At 41.9% G+C, this 16,980-nt stretch overlaps 1 pseudogene; it reads right to left on the bottom strand.

The window, feature by feature from the left end:
- Positions 1-432: 432 nt before the first annotated feature.
- Positions 433-1,148, bottom strand: LOC124993243 (40S ribosomal protein S3-like; annotated as a pseudogene).
- Positions 1,149-16,980: the final 15,832 nt, after the last annotated feature.

Genomic DNA, 16,980 nt, shown 5'->3' with positions numbered 1-16,980 from the left:
GTTGGCTTCCAAGAAATTTGAAAGTGAACTGTGGGGAAGAGCCAAGTCAAGATGAATAAAATCACTGAGTATTAAAGCAGCATTTGAAATGAGAATTCACACCAGTATCAAAGGTTTTGTTTTACCAAATTGCTTAAGATACAGTGTGCTCACTTATGTCAAAACCGCTTTTTAAAGATTGAGCATTGGTTGGGGGAAAAAAAATCCCACAGGACGTTAAAAGACAATTTATCATGTTTGGAAGACAGCATTACAACTTTTATTTGCATTTTAAAATATTTCCATTATGCTATTCATATACTAATTACATGTCATGTTTAAATCTAAAAAATATATTCTTTATTACTTTTTTTATGTCTTTGTACAAGATTTTATTAAATGTCTTTAAAGAGCAATATCCAGACTCCCCACACAGCTGCCAAGGACGCCCTATTATGCTGCAGGGACTGGCGGGGGCATGGCAGGCGGCTGGTTTCCCACCCTTCTGTTCTGAGTTGTGGGTGGTGGGCAGGATCTCATCTTTGGGTTCCACGATGCTCACATCTTCTAAGGCATCTTAGGGACCAGTCTTACCACTTGGGTCCCAGGACAGCATGATCTTCACTTGGATGCCCAGCACACCCTGTCTAAGCAGCACGTGGCGCACAGCAGTGTCAACATAGTAGTTAACAGGGTCCCCACTGTGGATCATTGGGCCATCCACGAACTTCATGGATTTAGCTCTCTGTCCTGGGAGTTTCCCAGATACCACAACCTTGCAGCCCTTGGCTCCACCCCCCATGATGAACCACAGCACACCGTAACAGGCCCTCCGCACAGCAAGCGCTCCTAGGAGTTTGCATCGCAGCGACTCTGCCTGGGCAATGGCACACAGACCTCTTGTGGCATAAAGCTCCACACTGCCCTCAGGGAAGCCAAGTCGCTTCTGAACTACCGCAGTCAATTTTTCTCGGATCCGTCGCTCCTCCTCACCAAGAACATTTTGTGTCCTGGTGGCTAAGATGATGACTTCTGTCCTGGTTGGTGTAACTCAGACCTCAGCTCCAGAGTAACCATCTTCAGCCAGCTCCCGAGTGAGGAACTCTTTAATTCAGCTTTGAAGATTCATCAGCAACAAACTTCCTCTTCTTAGAACTCTGCACAGCCATCTTGCTGCCACGTGCCCCGAAAGGCTCTTCATTACTTTTGAAATTGGAATTGGCCCCTGAGACCTCATTTGCTCAACGTGTCTGGGGTGGGCGCTCTCCTGCCAGGAGACTCTCTACCCTGTGATAGTTCCTTTCATATTCAGGGGGCCGGGTGCCAGACATTTGATTCCAGTGTCTCTGTGAAGGTGGGCTTTGCATGAGAGTAACATAGAAATTGATAGACTTTTGAGTAAAGCTGAGCATCTTCCACGAAGCAGGTGGGCCTCATGCAACCAGCTGAAGGCCTGGAGAGAAGAAGCAAGTGGCCTCCTCCAGAGCCCGACATTCTCCTGGCAGATTGCCCTAGACTCCAGAGGCAGCTCTCGCCTGGCTCCTGCCTGCCGACCCACCTTGCAAGTTCAGATATACCCAGACTCTGCACTTGGTGAGCTTGTCTCTTAAAATATCCCTGTCCCCCTTTCTCTCTGCATTCCCGATGTGGTTGGTTCACTTCCTGGAGATCCCTGCCTAGTACACAGCCATGGTGGAATTGAAAGCAGGCCCGTTACTCGCTGACTCTCAGGAAAACAGGTGTATTGCAGTTTGGGTGAGTTTAGCGAATAGGTTTGCAGACTATACACATTAGTTTTAACTAAAATCAATCTCACGAGATGGACACATGGTCTGAAAACGTTCCTACACAGAAAACTCAAATTGAGGTTATGTTAAAATTAAGCAGACATCAAGACGCTTCATAACTACTTTCCAAGGAAAAAATAACCAACCAAATAAGAAATTCATTATCTAATTATCAGGAAATCTTTTTGAAAATGGACTTCTGTTAACAATGAGCCATGCCATAGGTATGCATTGTACTAGGAAATAATAGTGGATGGTGCTTTAGCTGCTGTTTGTGTAAAAAAAGAGAAGTGGGTATAAACGACATTTTAATGAAGTGGGTGACCATTCAAAACCAGACACTAATTTTAAATGACTGTCAAGCATAATGAGCTTTTTAAAACATGAACTGGTTAAAACCAAATACCTTAGAACCACTCTTTGCTGCTAGAAGTGGGAATGGCGGTTGTATGGATCGGGGTGGGTGGGGACTGGAAGCCCTCAGAATTTCGGGTGCTGCTGGTTCTTGCTTGGGGTCTGGTCTGTGGGTGTCGAGTGCGTGCAAGTTCATCTTGCTGCGCTCTGGGCACGGACAATCTGGGTAAGGAGAGCAGGTGGCGTCTTAGAGGTCTGCAAAGCACCCCTTCTTCTTCAGTGTTCTCCGAGATCTCTTCGGAATCAGTGTACCTCCTTCCCTGGATGTTCACAAAATTCCCCAACGACGTTCCTTGGGTCTAGTTACTCGTGGGTGGGCTTCTCCATTCTGCATTCAATTTTAAAACAGATACTGAGTTATCCCTGTTATCTACTTCTGGAGTGAGGATTCACCAAAACACTCATTGATTTTTCTCCCTTTCATGTGAGTTAAGTTTATTGGCATAAAGATGTTCATAACTGACTTTTGCTTAATTTGAATTTAATTTGCTTTTGCCCCTAATTTCTTAGTGTAAACACTGAGGTTATTAAGGCCTTGTTTTCTTCTCTACTATAGTCATTGCCACAACAATTTTTCATTAAATGCATTTTACCTTTTTATTCAGTTCAATATATTTTCTGATTTTTTAATTCCTTGTTTACATTTGGTAGTGTATTAATTTCCAGATATGTGGAATTTTTCAGATGTCTTTGTCTTAGTTATTCTAATTAATTCCATATGTTTCTAAGAATGTATCCATTTCCTCTGAGTTATCCAGTTTGTTGGCATATAATTGCTCATCATAGTATCTTAGGATTTTTTTTTCCTGAGACATCTGCCATAATGTCCTACTTCGGTTTCTGGTTTTAATTATTTGCATGTTTCTTTTTCTTAGTCTAGCTGTTGATTTTGTTTCTGTTTTCAATGAATTGACTTTAGTTCTTGTTAATCTTTTCCTGTGGCATTTCTGTTCTCTTTCTGGTTTATTTCTATCCTGATCTTTATTATCTCCTTCCTTTTGTTAACTTTGGATTTAATCTGGTCTTCTTTTCCTAGTTGTTTGAGGCATGGTCTTAGGCTATTTAGTCAAAATACTCCTCCATTTGCATTAACTGCTGTGCATTTCCCTCTTGGAACTGCCTTTGCTGCATCCATAGGCTTGAATGTGTTGGGTTTCCATTATTGTCTCAAGATATCTGTTCATTTCTCTCTTGGTTTCTTTGACTTATTGGTTTTGCAGGAGCCTGTTGCTCTATTTCCATATATTTTTGAATCCTCCAAGATTCCTCCTGTTATTGATTTCTAGTTTCATACTGTTATGGTCAGAAACAGAGCTAGATATGATTTCAGCCTTCTTGAATTTGTTAATGTACACTATTCCTGGAGAGTGTTACATGTGCACTAGAGAAGAATGTATGTGCTGCTGTGTTGTACAGAAAGTTCTAATACTGTATTTTGGGCCCATTTGTTTTAAACTGCAGTTCAAGTTCAGAGTTCCTGTGATGACTTTCTGTCTCATTGACCTATCCATTGTTGCGAGTAAGGTATTGAACTACACCATTATTTTTATATTGCCATCTATTTCTCCTTTCATGTTCATTGTATTTCCTTTATAAAATTTGAGGCTCTAGTGTTGAGCACATAGACTCTCTTTTGGTTTTTGACTTGAAGCCCCCCTGCTCCCTTTTGATTGCTATTTTCATGGAATATTTTCTTCCATCCTTTTATTTTCAACTAATAGGTGTCCTGAGAGCTAAAAAATCAATCTCTATTAGGCAGCATATATTTGGATCTTGGGTTTTTAAGTCCATTCAGCCACTCTTTGTCCTGTAATCAAAGAGTTAAATCCATTCACAATCAAGGTTATTATTGCGAGGTAAATTATTGACGAAATTGCCATTCCATCAATTGTTTTCTGGTTGTTTTGTAAATTCTTTCTTCCTTTCTTTTCTTGTTATTTACCTTTATGGTTTGGTGGTTTTCTGTGTTGCTGAGTTTTGATTCTTTTTCCATTCTCATTAGCCTGTCTGTCATAATTTTTCACTTTGTGGCTACCTTGAGGCTCACATAACAAAATCTGATAGTTATAGGAGACTATTTTAAGCTGAGATTAATTTAACTTTGGTCACATACAAATACTCTAGACTTTGACCCTCCATCACAATTTATATTTGTGTTCCTAATTTACATCTTTCTCTGTTGTATATTCCTTAACAACTTATTGTAGATATAGCTATTTTTTGACCATTTTGACTTTCAGACATTTGAAATTAGAGTGATAGATTATTCTGAATTTGTGAATTCCTGCTACCAGTGAATGTCATACTTTCATATGTTTTCATGATCACAATCTTCCCTTCACTTCTAGGTAAAGCACTTCTTTAAACATTTTTCATAAAACCTGTCCAGAGGTGCCTAAGTTCCTTTGGCTTTTGCTCATCTGGGAAAGACTTCACTTCTGTTCTATTTCTGAAGGAAATAGTATTCTTGACTGGTATTTTAACTTTCAGGATTTTGAATGTATCTTTCTTTTTTTCTACTGACCCACAAGGTTTCTTTAAGAAATCTACTGATATCCTAATGGGGTCTCCCTAATATTTTCTCATGCTGCATTTAGAGTTCTCTGTCTTTGACTTTTGACAATTTAATTACAAACATGCCTTGGAGAGGACCTCTTTGAGTTGAATCTATTTGGGGACTTTAGAACTCCATAAATCTGGATGTCCATATGTATCCCAAGATGTAGGACTTTTTTAGCACTTATTTTTCTAAGTGAGCTTTCTGTCCTTTCTGCATCTCTTTTCCCTCTGGAATACCCATAATGCAAACATTTGTTTGTTTAATAGTGTCCTATAAGTCCCCTAGAGTTTCTTCACTTATTTAAATACCCACTGCCCCAGCTTGGTTACATTAAAAACCTGGTCTTGAAGTTCAGAAAATCTTTCTTCTATTTGATCTAGACTGTTGTTAAAGTTATCAATAGTATTTTTTAATTTTATGAATTTAATTGTTTAGTTCCAAGATTTCTGTTTGGTTCTTTTTTTTTTTTTGATATCTCTTTATTGAGTTTGTCATTTGAATATTCTTTTCCTGGTTTTATTGAATTATCTTTCTGTATTCTCTTGGATCTTATTGGATTTCCTTAAGATCATTATTTTGAATTCCTTTTCTACTACTTTGTAAATTTCCATTTGCTTGGTATCGCTCATGGGGGAATTACTATGCTTCTTTGGTGGTATTATGTTTTCTTGCTTTTTCCTGTTCATTCCTACAATGATATCTGGGCATCTGGTGGAAGAGTCACCTCTTACAGTTTTATAGAGTAGCTTCTGTAGGGAAAGAGTCTCACCTGCACATGGGTCCTAGGGTATTGGTTGGATAGGGTGCAGTGGCTCTGGTTCTGGGTGGGCACAATAGAATAATTCCATGCATCTTCCTCAGCTGTAATCAACATTAAGCAATGTCTGCAGGTGCTTCAGGGGGCTACCCTGCAGGAGTTTGGGGTGGCATAGGAGACAAGGTAGATGGTCAGAATTCTCAGTGGCCAAGGATTTAGGAATTCTTCCTATCTTGTTTCTTCAGTGGTGAGTCTAGGTGAGGCCATCCTTCTCAATATTGGGTTTGATATGGGGATTGAGCACCAGGGTTGTGGCTGCTGCCCTGAGCTGAAGCTCTAGTTCCTTGAAGTAGGGGTGCTGGGCTGGGGCGAATGCCAAGAAGCTTAGCTGCTCTGTTGCTCAGGTACAGCTTCCCTGAGGGTGAGGTGCCAGGTCATTTTGGGTGCAACGCTTCTTTGGACATAGGTGGGGGGTCATGTTTAGTTGCTCAGCTACATCAGGCTCAGCCTTCCCATCGGGCCAGACCGGCTCTTCCTTGGGGAACAGGGTGCTACATGGACTTGCGTGCTGGAGGTCACAGTACTCTGCTTGCTGGGCTTTAGCTATAAACAGCTGAAAGTGGGGCACACCAGCACTTGATGGGGAACATGGAGTAATTCCAAGGTAGCCTGTCCCTGGGGACAAGGAGCTGCAGCAGTTCAGACACAGTGGCTACTGAGCCCAAGAGAATGCACGCTCACGGTGGCTCTGGTCCCGAGATGGTGTGGTCCAGTAGCAGCCTGGGTCATGGTGGGGTGGGGCATAAGGGGGTCCTTCTCTGGAGTCACACAGTATGTGAACTTCAGGCAGCTCCCTAAACTTGCCTCAGGACCTGAAGAGACCAGGATTCTCCATAGCAATGACCACGGGCTCTGTGATAGTGCCGGAGTGGCCACCTTCCAGATAGGGAGGTCCCTCCTCGTTCAAGCCCACCTGGCTGGAGGGAAGGGACAGCCCGGGAGCTGGGTCATTCCCTTCTCCCTGCAGCCATCCCCAGACTGTGCTCCCCAGGGTTTCTGCCGCTTGCTTGTCATTCTCTCCTCTAGACACTAGTCAGAATGTAGCTCTTTATCCATTGTCCTGGTGCTTTCGTGGGGTTGGGAGTGCCAGGGAGCAGGCTCTTCTGTCGCCCACCCTGTCTAGGAGTCCCACTGACTTTTACTCTGTAGGTGTTTTTAGATTTAAAGTCGGTGTCTCATAGACAGCATAGAGTTAGGCTGGTCTTGACCTCGCGGACCCCCTGAGGTCTCCGGAGTCACTGGGAGGGCAGGTGTGTGCTCCTGCACCTGGCACAGGTACCGGGTCTTGATCCACTCTGACAATCTCGGTCTTTGGTAGGTGCGCTTAGACCACTGGCCTCTGATGTGATTATTCACACCGTTGGTTGAACACGTGCCGTCCTTGCTCTTGTTTTGTATTTGATTTTCTTATTCTTTTCACTGATGTTTGTCACATGTTTTCTGCCTCCTGTGCTATTAATGGCATCTTGGATTTCCATTTTTCATTGTTCCTTAACAGATCAATTATGTCTGTTTACATTTTTAGTTGCTACTATAGAGTAAGTAATATTTTTTTACAAAACCCAAGTTCATTTTCAAATAATACAATACTGCTTCATTTAGTGTGATTACTTTATGACAAAATAACCCTAATTCCTTCCTCTCATGCCTTCTGCCATTACTGTCATTTATGTGACTTGTACAGAAGTTAACATATACATGTTCATGAATATGTATATGCATAAGCATAACAAAATACATTGTTGCTATTATTTTGAATGAAATGTTATCTGTTAGGTCAATTAAGAATTAGAAAAATGTAAGTTTTGTTGAATCTTTAGCTACTCATTCTCTGAGGTTCTTTCTTTATGTAGATTCAAGTTTCTGGTCATGATCATTTTCCTTCTCTCTGACAAATTTCTTCTCTTATTCATTGAAAGGCAGTTCTACTGGTGACAGATCTTCTCAATTTTTGTTAGACCGAGAGTCTTTCTATCTCCTTCTCCTTGGAAAGATAATTTCACAAGGTACAGATTTCCGTATTGGTTGTTTTTCTCTCTCAACACTTTAAATATTTCACTTCTCTCCTTTTTGGCATGGTTCCTGAGGAAAGATTCTGTGAAATTATGTTCTCCTTCACACGAGGGAAGGTGATTTTTCTGTTTCCTCTCAGGAATTTCTCTTTATCTTTGATTTTGTAAAGTCTGAATGTGATACACCTTGCTGTTGTGATTGCTGTTTGGCATTTATCCTGGTTGGTGCCTTCTGGATGGCCAAGACCTAGGATTTGCTGTCTGACATTCATTTGGTGATGCTCACAGTCATTAGTTTCAAATATTTCTGCTGGTTCTGTCTTCTGGCATTCCATTTAGGCATCTGTTGCATCTTAGAAAGTTCTGCCACAGTGCTTGGATCTTCTGCTCCCTTTTTAGTCTTTTCCTCTGCTTTCCACATGCTGGCTTCTCTATTGATACGTCCTCAACCTCCGAGAGTCTTTCTTCAGCCTTGTCTATTCTCCTAATGACTCCATGGACGGCATTGGTTTTCTCCCAGAGTTGTTGACGTCTAGCATTACTTTTCATTCTTTCTCAGAATTTCCATCTTTCTACTTTTATTATTCTTTTCTTCTCATATTCTACTTTTTTCCATTAAAGTCCTTAGCATATTAATCATAGTTTTAAGAATTCCTGGCCTCATAATCCTAACAGTCCTACTAATCCGTGACTCTGGTTCTGTGCTTATTCAGTCTCCTTGCTCTCTCTTTCTCCATATATATATTCATATATGTCATATATATGAATTTTTATATGTTTATATTGATCATATATATATTTTCTTTTGGTCTTTCAGTGTTCCTTGTAATTTTTGAGAGACAGGCTTCACTAACCAGCTAAGGGAACTGTGGTAGGTAATCCTTTGGTAACATGGTAGAGAGGGCGGAAGCAGAGGAAGCTTTTTAATAGTCTAGTGACCAGGCATCCATCTCTGAGGGTACCATGCCCAGAGGGACCTTTGCAGGTCCTTCTCAGGTCCTTCCCCACTCAGGTGGGGCAGGATGGGTAGAGGGACCGGGGCTGAGAATTTCTCCCCCACCTGGAAGGAGTGGTGCCTGCCCTTCTTCTGGCTGTGTTTGGCTCTGGAGCATTCCAGCGGACTAGGATCTGGTGAAAAAGCTTCTCCTGAGGGCAGGTGTCCTTTCAACAAACAGAATGCAGAATGTTCCGGGGTATTGCACAATGGTTACCTTTCCTCTGCTGCTGGAAAGAGGAAGAAATTCCCAACATTCTTCCTGTGGCTGTGGGGTGGGGGCAGCTGCTGCAGGTGTAGAGCCCAGCAGCACGTGGGTGCCCCGTGACTGGCGTCCCTGCAGATTTAATTCTGGGCTTGTGCATCCTGAGGTCTCAGCCATTTATCAGTTGTGGTTCGGCTGTCCGCACAGTGCTGGTTCCTGAGCAGGCTTTGATTGTGACTTCTGCTTTAGGAATTATTCTTTGAGTCTACCTGTCTGTCTGATTTGAGAGCAGTGGTTTGCCCATGACCTCCCCTCTCTGATAGATCTAAGAGCTTGTACATTTTTTCAGTTCATTTAGCTTTTATTTTTTTAAGCCTGTTTTTAGAGTGGTGAATTCTAAGTTCCTCACATACCAGAGCAGAAACCAAATCTTCCCTACTTTTACATTTCCTTCTACATTTCCTCCACGTGCTACCTGCTTTATGCTCTGGCCAGGTGTGTTGGCTTACTCACCCATGTGAGAACTACTGGCTGAGCACCTACTGCATGCCAAACATTCTTCTAGGAGCTGGATTCATGAGTCCAAGCCAGTCCCCTCTTGCATTATCACGGGAGGGTTAATCTGCGTAGATACCATGAAATACCTTCTTATGTGTTGATTTCTGTGTTCCTCCTACATTTAGATTAAGGCAGTGCCTGATGGAATGTTTCATGCTGTATGAATAAAGCATTATTAACAGCTTGAAATACCCAGGCCCGATTTTAGTAAGGGCAGGGAGGCACTGCGTAAACATACCCATGTGACCCTGGCATTATGCTAATTTAACACGATAAAGCTTATTACTGGTAAAATGTATTTTACCTGCTAGAAAATAATGCCTTCGCTAGGACAGATGTCTTTGAAATTACTGGCTGATGCAGAGTCTATGTGCTGTGGACCTAGGTCACTTTTATCTTTCAACAAAGCACACCGGTTGGCATCTTCATTAATTTTTTTCTCATGCAGTTATAGTGACCTGACTTCCAAGGTCTTCAAGAAAGTCACTTTCCCCCTACTAATGTTACCCCCGCCCCCAAGAATCACATTTTAACATTTGTTTGGTATTTTTTGTGACTCTATTTACTTGTATAGTCCTAAATAATATTTTTTAGATAGTATTCTGAACTGAATTACTTTCTGTCTTGCTCTCATCCAGGACTGCTTATCCATCTGCCTGTTCCCATTGATACATATAGTAAATTGGTGTTGATTCAAGAAATGGTTCATCCTAGTTATTCTTGCAACTATAGGGCCAGAATGTTGTGTTCATGAACATGTAGAAACACCCCAAAACACATCAGGGGACAGTGCAATGCAGGGCTTATGAGCAGAGCTCTGGGGCCAGGCTCCCTGGGTTTGGAGTTTTGCTTTTAATAACTAAGCTGGTTCCTATGTTTGGCTTTCCACATATAAAAAGGCAGAATTCACAGGAATACCCAGCTCAAGAAATTCTTGGGAGAATTAAACAAAACACATTAAGATACGTGAGATGCTGATAAGGATGATTACCTATAGTAAACTTTATGCAAATGCTTATTACTGTCCTCCTTTAAATTTCATTTATTTTATCTTAGTGGACTTGGAACTCTTCCTCTTTCTTGTAGCTTATATCTTGCACAGTCATTCCATGGGCCAAGACATTTAGTTCAAAAATGTTGTTTTGTTAAGAAAGTATGGCTTCCATAAAACTAGAATATTTCAGAATATTCTGAACTCAGTTTCTTTCTCATACCAGTTCAGGAAGGAACATTCAAGTTATAGAAATCCAGCTCCATGCGGAAAAGCCACGTTCCCCAGCTGTGCCCCCGGGGCTGCTGGAGCCCACCTTCCCTTCCTCCGCATGTGGTCAGCACGTGGCTCAGGGCAGGTCTGGCCGACCGGCTGCAGCTGCCTACAGCCTTGTGCTCCAGCGACTTGTACGCATTCACGCTCTTGTGGCACGTCATCCTGTGAGGGTCTGAGTGAGACCCTCAGAGCTCTCTGTCATGCCAGGGAACACTTTCAAAGACATTGGCATGGGGGAAAATATTTTCTGTGCATTCTCTGACTCTGTAAGAGCAAAAGTAAGCTTTGAGAACAGAATCGAAGGGAGAAAGCTTCCAGGGCAAAAAATGGGCAAGGAATGGCTGGGGAGAGTTCAATTCCATGACCTCACTGTTTTGCAGAGTCTGCCACTGCCAAGGTACGAAATAAGCAGGAGGGACATCACGGAGGTGCGGACAGACTTTCCCAGTAATACCAAAAGTGATACGGCTTCTTCCAGATCAAATGCCAGTATTTTTAAAGGGAGGTTTAGTTGCAATTTCCAGAAGAAAATAAAAAGATAGGGAGGCCTCCTCCCTAGTGCCTGATTACTACCCTCCAGAGACTAGAAGATGGAGCGCTATCTATACAGGCAGCTAAAGGTGAGCTGTTTCAGGCAGGAATGGAACGCTGCAGCATCTGATAAAGGAAACACATTAAAATAGTGACATGCAATTAAAGCTTCAAAAATGAATGCATCTCCTTATGCTCACTTTGTTAGAAATGAGAAACATTCAAAATGATAAAAGAAAAAAAAAAGATGAAATCAAAACAATAATCTAGGATTAGAGTCATAATGTAAGGAGATGAAAAATGTGAAAATGTAGTTGACTTTACGATTAAGCTAAAATTATCACAATATGAGAGCATATCTTCAAACTGTTATTATCGGTGACAATCTTCATATCTTTTTATTAATTAAAAAATTTGAGCTATTTCGGTGCTGATTTCCACGTTACACTGTACTTAAAATAATATCTATCTTTCTTTCAACATGTGAAGTCTTATCATCAGTAAGCGTTTGCCTACCAGTTTCCAAAGGCTTTGCATTTATGTTATTTGTGGGAAGATAAAGCTTTGCCTATGAAAAGGCAGAACAGGTTGTTTGTTCAAATCTGAAGTGGAATCTGAATAATGGACGTCCGTGTTGCTGTTGGAAGTGAGTCCTGCTGGTCACACCACTAGTGGGCTGAAGCAGTGGATTCTGGTCCCACAGCCTCCCAGGAGGGTGTTTTCCCTGGCACAGCTGCCCCTCATTGGCTGGGACAGTGACAGGCGATGCTGACGGGAGGCCCAGAGCTCGCTGTGAGTCACGCGGCTCTCACTTCCCAGGACCCATGGAGCCGGGCCGTGCACAGAGTGCAAACAGGAGTAGAAGCCGAGCTTCATGCTCTCATACTGAGAACTGTGGCTGACTTCACGCGACTGTGACGCTTTTGAGTGTGTACCATCATCTTAACAGCAAACACAACACACAAACACACACACACACACACACACACACACACCCCTATTTGATTTAGATTTTCCCAGTTCCTGCTCTATTCAATTCCTGAGTATGTTAGAACAGTGCCATCAATTTTATTTAAATATTTTAGCCTCTAGTGTAATCATTCTAAACCTATTTTGTCTCTTCTTAGTCATTTACACAATCATTTTGATCTCTTTTTCCTGTTTATGCAGTTTCTTTAATTTTCTTCTAAAACTTGGTCTTCTCTTTGTGTTTGCACTCCCCTTTCTCACTTTTCTCTGTTAATATCTTTTTTCAGCTTACTTTATTTTTAAAAATTGCCAGCTAAAAACCCCTTTAAAAATATTTTCATTATCTTCCTAGATGATGAAATCATGGGTAAGTATCAGGACCTATGCTATGAAGTCAATTAGTGCCCCAACAAGGGAGGTAATGACTTTTGCCTACTTCTTCCTGGCCCTTTACAGCCAATTCTTGCCTATTTAGACTTGCAAAATAAATAAATAAATAATAGAAAAGAAAAGAAAAAGTCATTCAATTCAATATTAAAACTATGAGCTTCCCTTTAGAAAGTATTCTACTTGTTCTTAGGCTTCAGATGATCACATGTATAAATTTAGACCTTGCTTTTTAGGTTACTGATGGGGAAATTTTCTCATGAACTTGGCTCAGTGGCTGTGTGTACTTGAACTACCCGGCACTGAAGGTTTGCATGAGCACGTTTGACGTACGTGAATTTGATGATTTTTATTTGTTTATTTTGAAGTGGAAGGAATAATAGGATGAAGAGAAGAAATGTAGAGGGTATTCTCTTCAATCTTCCATAAACCAATAGGAAAAAAGAGAAATTCACTGCCAAGTCATGTTTTCTTCCAAACGTAAGGTCGAGTAAGTTTTTTCTAATGGAGATCATCTTACCCTCCACGTTCAACATAGAAGAATAAGTTTGTTCATGAGGCCACGGAGATATCTGACATTAACAGAAGATGTGAACGAAACCTGAAGCAAAAGTACAAAATAAATGTCGAAACGTTGTGGCTGGGACGCAATGAGAACAAGCCCCCAGATTTCACCCATTTGAATGTGATGATTTCTGCAGATGCTAGTTAATGATTTTCAGTTCTGCATTTTTGGTAAGCCCTGGAATTCATCAGATCTGGAAGAAAACATTTCAACAATTCCCAGGGAATTTCTGGCCTACCCGTATTCAGGAAGTTATGGAGTCTCAGGAGGAATCCGGTTCTTGCAATAATCATGGCCTGTTTTGTAAACTCCACAGAGTTGAATCAGGGTCAGCAGCAGCCAGTTTGTTGTCCACTGAGTCCCAGGCACTGTGCTCAACTCTCCATCTGTCATACCATCAAATTCATGTGACAACCTTGTTACGCAGATGTGATTACACCTATTGTCTAATATGCACTTTGAAGCTCAGTGAACTTAGCCCAGGGTCAGACAGTCAGTAACCACCAGAGCTGGGGCAGGAGTCCAGATCTTAAAGACTACATTCCAACCGTCAGTTAACACTGCCCCTGAACTTCCCGAACGTGTATTTAAACTTTGAGAAGAGCAGGTGTCTAAAATTATATTGTGAAATGTTTTCGCGTTAACCTTGAACTGATGGGAAGATACGTAGATGCATTTGGAACAAAAGTCTTCTTTATCCTTACTGTCATTTTCAGCATCCTTTCAAATGTAGTGATACGTGGTACCATGTTAAGAGGATATAGACTTCCATGCAACAAAGCTAAAGGTGTTATGCACAATCTGACGTATTATGTCAAAATGCCACGAATCACTGGGGTTAAATGTACACGTGAGTGACTTCTGGAGGACCCAGGACCTGCCTGGTTCAAGCTTCCTTAGTCTTCTGTCTCTCTCGCCTTGGCCTTTCTACTTACCTTCTGGTCATCAGTCTCTTCCTTTCCACTTGAATGGAAATGGCTTTAATGTATTGCCTAAAAGTTTTAAATGTTGGTGTATTTCTCTCTCTCTCTCTTTTTTTTTTTTTTTTTGGTACTGTAGATTGGACTCAGGGGCACTCGACCACTGAGCCACATCCCCAGTCCTATTTTGTGTTTTTTTTTAGAGACAGGGTCTCACTGAGTTGCTTAGCCCCTTGCTGTTGCTGAGGCTGACTTTGAACTAGCGATCCTCCTGCCTCAGCCCCCCAAATCGCTGGGATCACAGGCATGCACCACTGTGCCTGTCAAAATATTGGTACATTTCTAATTAAAATGTCTGAATTCGTACACAGAATCAAAATATTTTCTTTGTGAAAATAATGGATTCAAGGTGGTTGATTTGGTTAGCCTTTAGTTTTCATGTACATACCAAATTCCAGCACATTCTTTCTACATCTCTGAAGACATCTCCTTCCTTCAGGACCTTGTTTCTTTCCGTCTGAGCACTCCGTCAAACTTGGACTCGCTCTTCCTTCAGGTCTCTTTCTACAAACGCTTTCCTTCGATATCTTGCACTTCTTGTCCACATAGAATGGTTCCACTCGTCTCTATCAGAGAGCTGGTGTCGGAGGCTCTCTGGAAGTAGCGGAGTTGATTTTCATTCCACAATCATTCGTTGCAGGCTTTCTCTACATTAGGGATCTTGTTCAGGGCTTAGAGTGTAATTACAGGAGGCAGGTCCCCCTTCCTTGGGGCACTTGTGGGTCAGTAACCTAACCCATAACCCCTCGTGTTCCTTGGCTCTCACGCATCCTCCAAAGCAAAGCCTTCCTCGCTCTTATCTCTATGAGCAGTTGCCCCAGGTAAGCCCAGAGACGGCAGCTGAGAGCTGTGTTTGAATACCTCCCGTGTGGTTTCTCTGGCCACATCCCTATGACCTGGGTCTCCACCTGAAATCCCTTTTCCATGAACATCAGCTCCTTCCAGTGGCATCCTCTTCAGGCTGCTTGGCCAATGACTCTGGACATTGCTTTGATTTTACTCTACTGGCATCCAGGTGAGATTATTCTCTGTAATGGAAGAAAGCAGATAATGAAGGTTAACATTCCGTGGGGAGAAGTCTGGCTCTTTTCTGTCTTGAGAGCTGAAGAATTGCTGTGTCATTGGAGAACAGGAGGTAGGAAGGAAGTGGTGGAGGCGGGTGGGAGGGTGCACCCCACTCTCTCTCTCTGGGACAGCAGACCACGTCTCTCAGCTTTCAGGGTCTCACAGCTATGGGGAGAATGGAGGGGGGACCCGCATGTAATAGGGTTAGAAGCGCACAGATAAAAAGGTTCAATAATATTCTCTACCATCAGAAGTAATTCTCAGTTTTTGATATTCTCAAAAAAGTTGATTTGAAACTGGACTAGGATTTCAATCTTGCTATGGTTCCATGTATCAAGATTTGATCATAAAACAACAAAAAAATTAACTTCTAGCCAACGTTTTGGCCTTTGCCCTCTAAGGTCAGCCAGGACCCAGAGAACAACAGGATCTCTCTCTGGGCCCTGTACCTCTGGTGAGTCACCCCATCTTCCATTCAAGGAGATCGAGAGGACCCTAGAGAACAGGAAGCCAAGCAGTGCACATTCTGCAAAGGAGCGTCAGCGGAGATGGAAAGGTCCCTGATGCTTCCAAGAGAAACGGCATAAAGGTCAGCAAGACCCTGACTCATCCTGGCAGATGACACCACTGTGGAGGAAAGCTGAGGGAGCCAAGAGGTTGTGCACATGTCCCCAAGAGGGTCTCTGAGGACTCTCAGCTGACATTTAGATCGGAACAAGGTCAGTTTGAACCAACTTGGTCTTAAACACTTGATGGGAGAGTATAGCCTACAGTCCTAATGGACAACTAAAAGTAAAAACAATGTGTTTTTTATTTTTATTTTTACAGACTGCATTTTGATTCATCGTACACAAATGGGGTACATGGTTTCTATGGTTTCTATGGTTGTGCACGATGTAGATTCACACCATTCAGGTAATCATGATGTGTGTAGGGTAACAATGTCTGTCTCATTCCACCATTTTTAATACTCCCCCTCATTTCCCTCTAAGTAATCTAAAGTTCCTCCATTCTTCTCTCACCCCACTCCCCCAACCTCCATTATATATCATCATCCACTTATCATGGAAAACATTTGGCCTTTGGTTTTTTGGGATTAGCTTATTTCACTTAGCATGATATTCTCCAATTCCATTTATCTGCAAATGCCATAATATCTTCTTCTTTATGGCTGAATAATATTCCATTGTGTTTAATATAACTTACAATGCACACTTGTGTCAGCCTTACCAAAAGTAAGTAAAGCTGGAGGCTAGAAAGGAAGGGATCTGTGTGGAAGTGCCTAATGATCACAAGGGACTCTAGAGTTGCAAGTTTGTCCTGAGTTAATTTGAGCCTGATCTCATAGACCTACAAATCTTCCTAACCTCCTACATGGATAAACTTGATCTGTTTTTTCACTGATATGATTGAATTATGGTCTTCCTGGTTTTCAGATTCTGGTTGAAATACTAATTGCTTTAGTGCTAATTGTTTACAAAAAAGCTTTGCTGTCTTGTTTATTGTTGTCTTAGCATGATTCCTGCTTAGGTATGCCTTGTCCAGTCACCTGTCCTCTGCCCCTGTGGCCCTCTGGACTGCTCTGAGGCTAAATACCCCTAACTATCCTCGTCCCACCTGATGGAGAACAAGGACTTTGGGTCACTCCCCAACTTTGCCCCCTTTCGGCAGGAAGCAACATGGAGAGCTTGTCACCCATTTTTCCGTAGAAACGGAAGCTAGAAATTGGGGAAATGTAACAGTCATCAACTTTATGCTTCGAATGTAGCCCTTGCTGCTCTTCCCAGAACAAACACACAAAAGAACAAAACTTCTAATGATTTGGTGTAATATTTCCATTTGGGAAAGAGAGACTAGGGAACTAATACAAGATGCAGAGTTAGGTACAGA

Source organism: Sciurus carolinensis, chromosome 9, assembly GCF_902686445.1.
Source record: "Sciurus carolinensis chromosome 9, mSciCar1.2, whole genome shotgun sequence".
Taxonomy (NCBI): Eukaryota; Metazoa; Chordata; class Mammalia; order Rodentia; family Sciuridae; genus Sciurus; species Sciurus carolinensis.
This window is presented reverse-complemented; position numbering and strand designations above follow the sequence as displayed.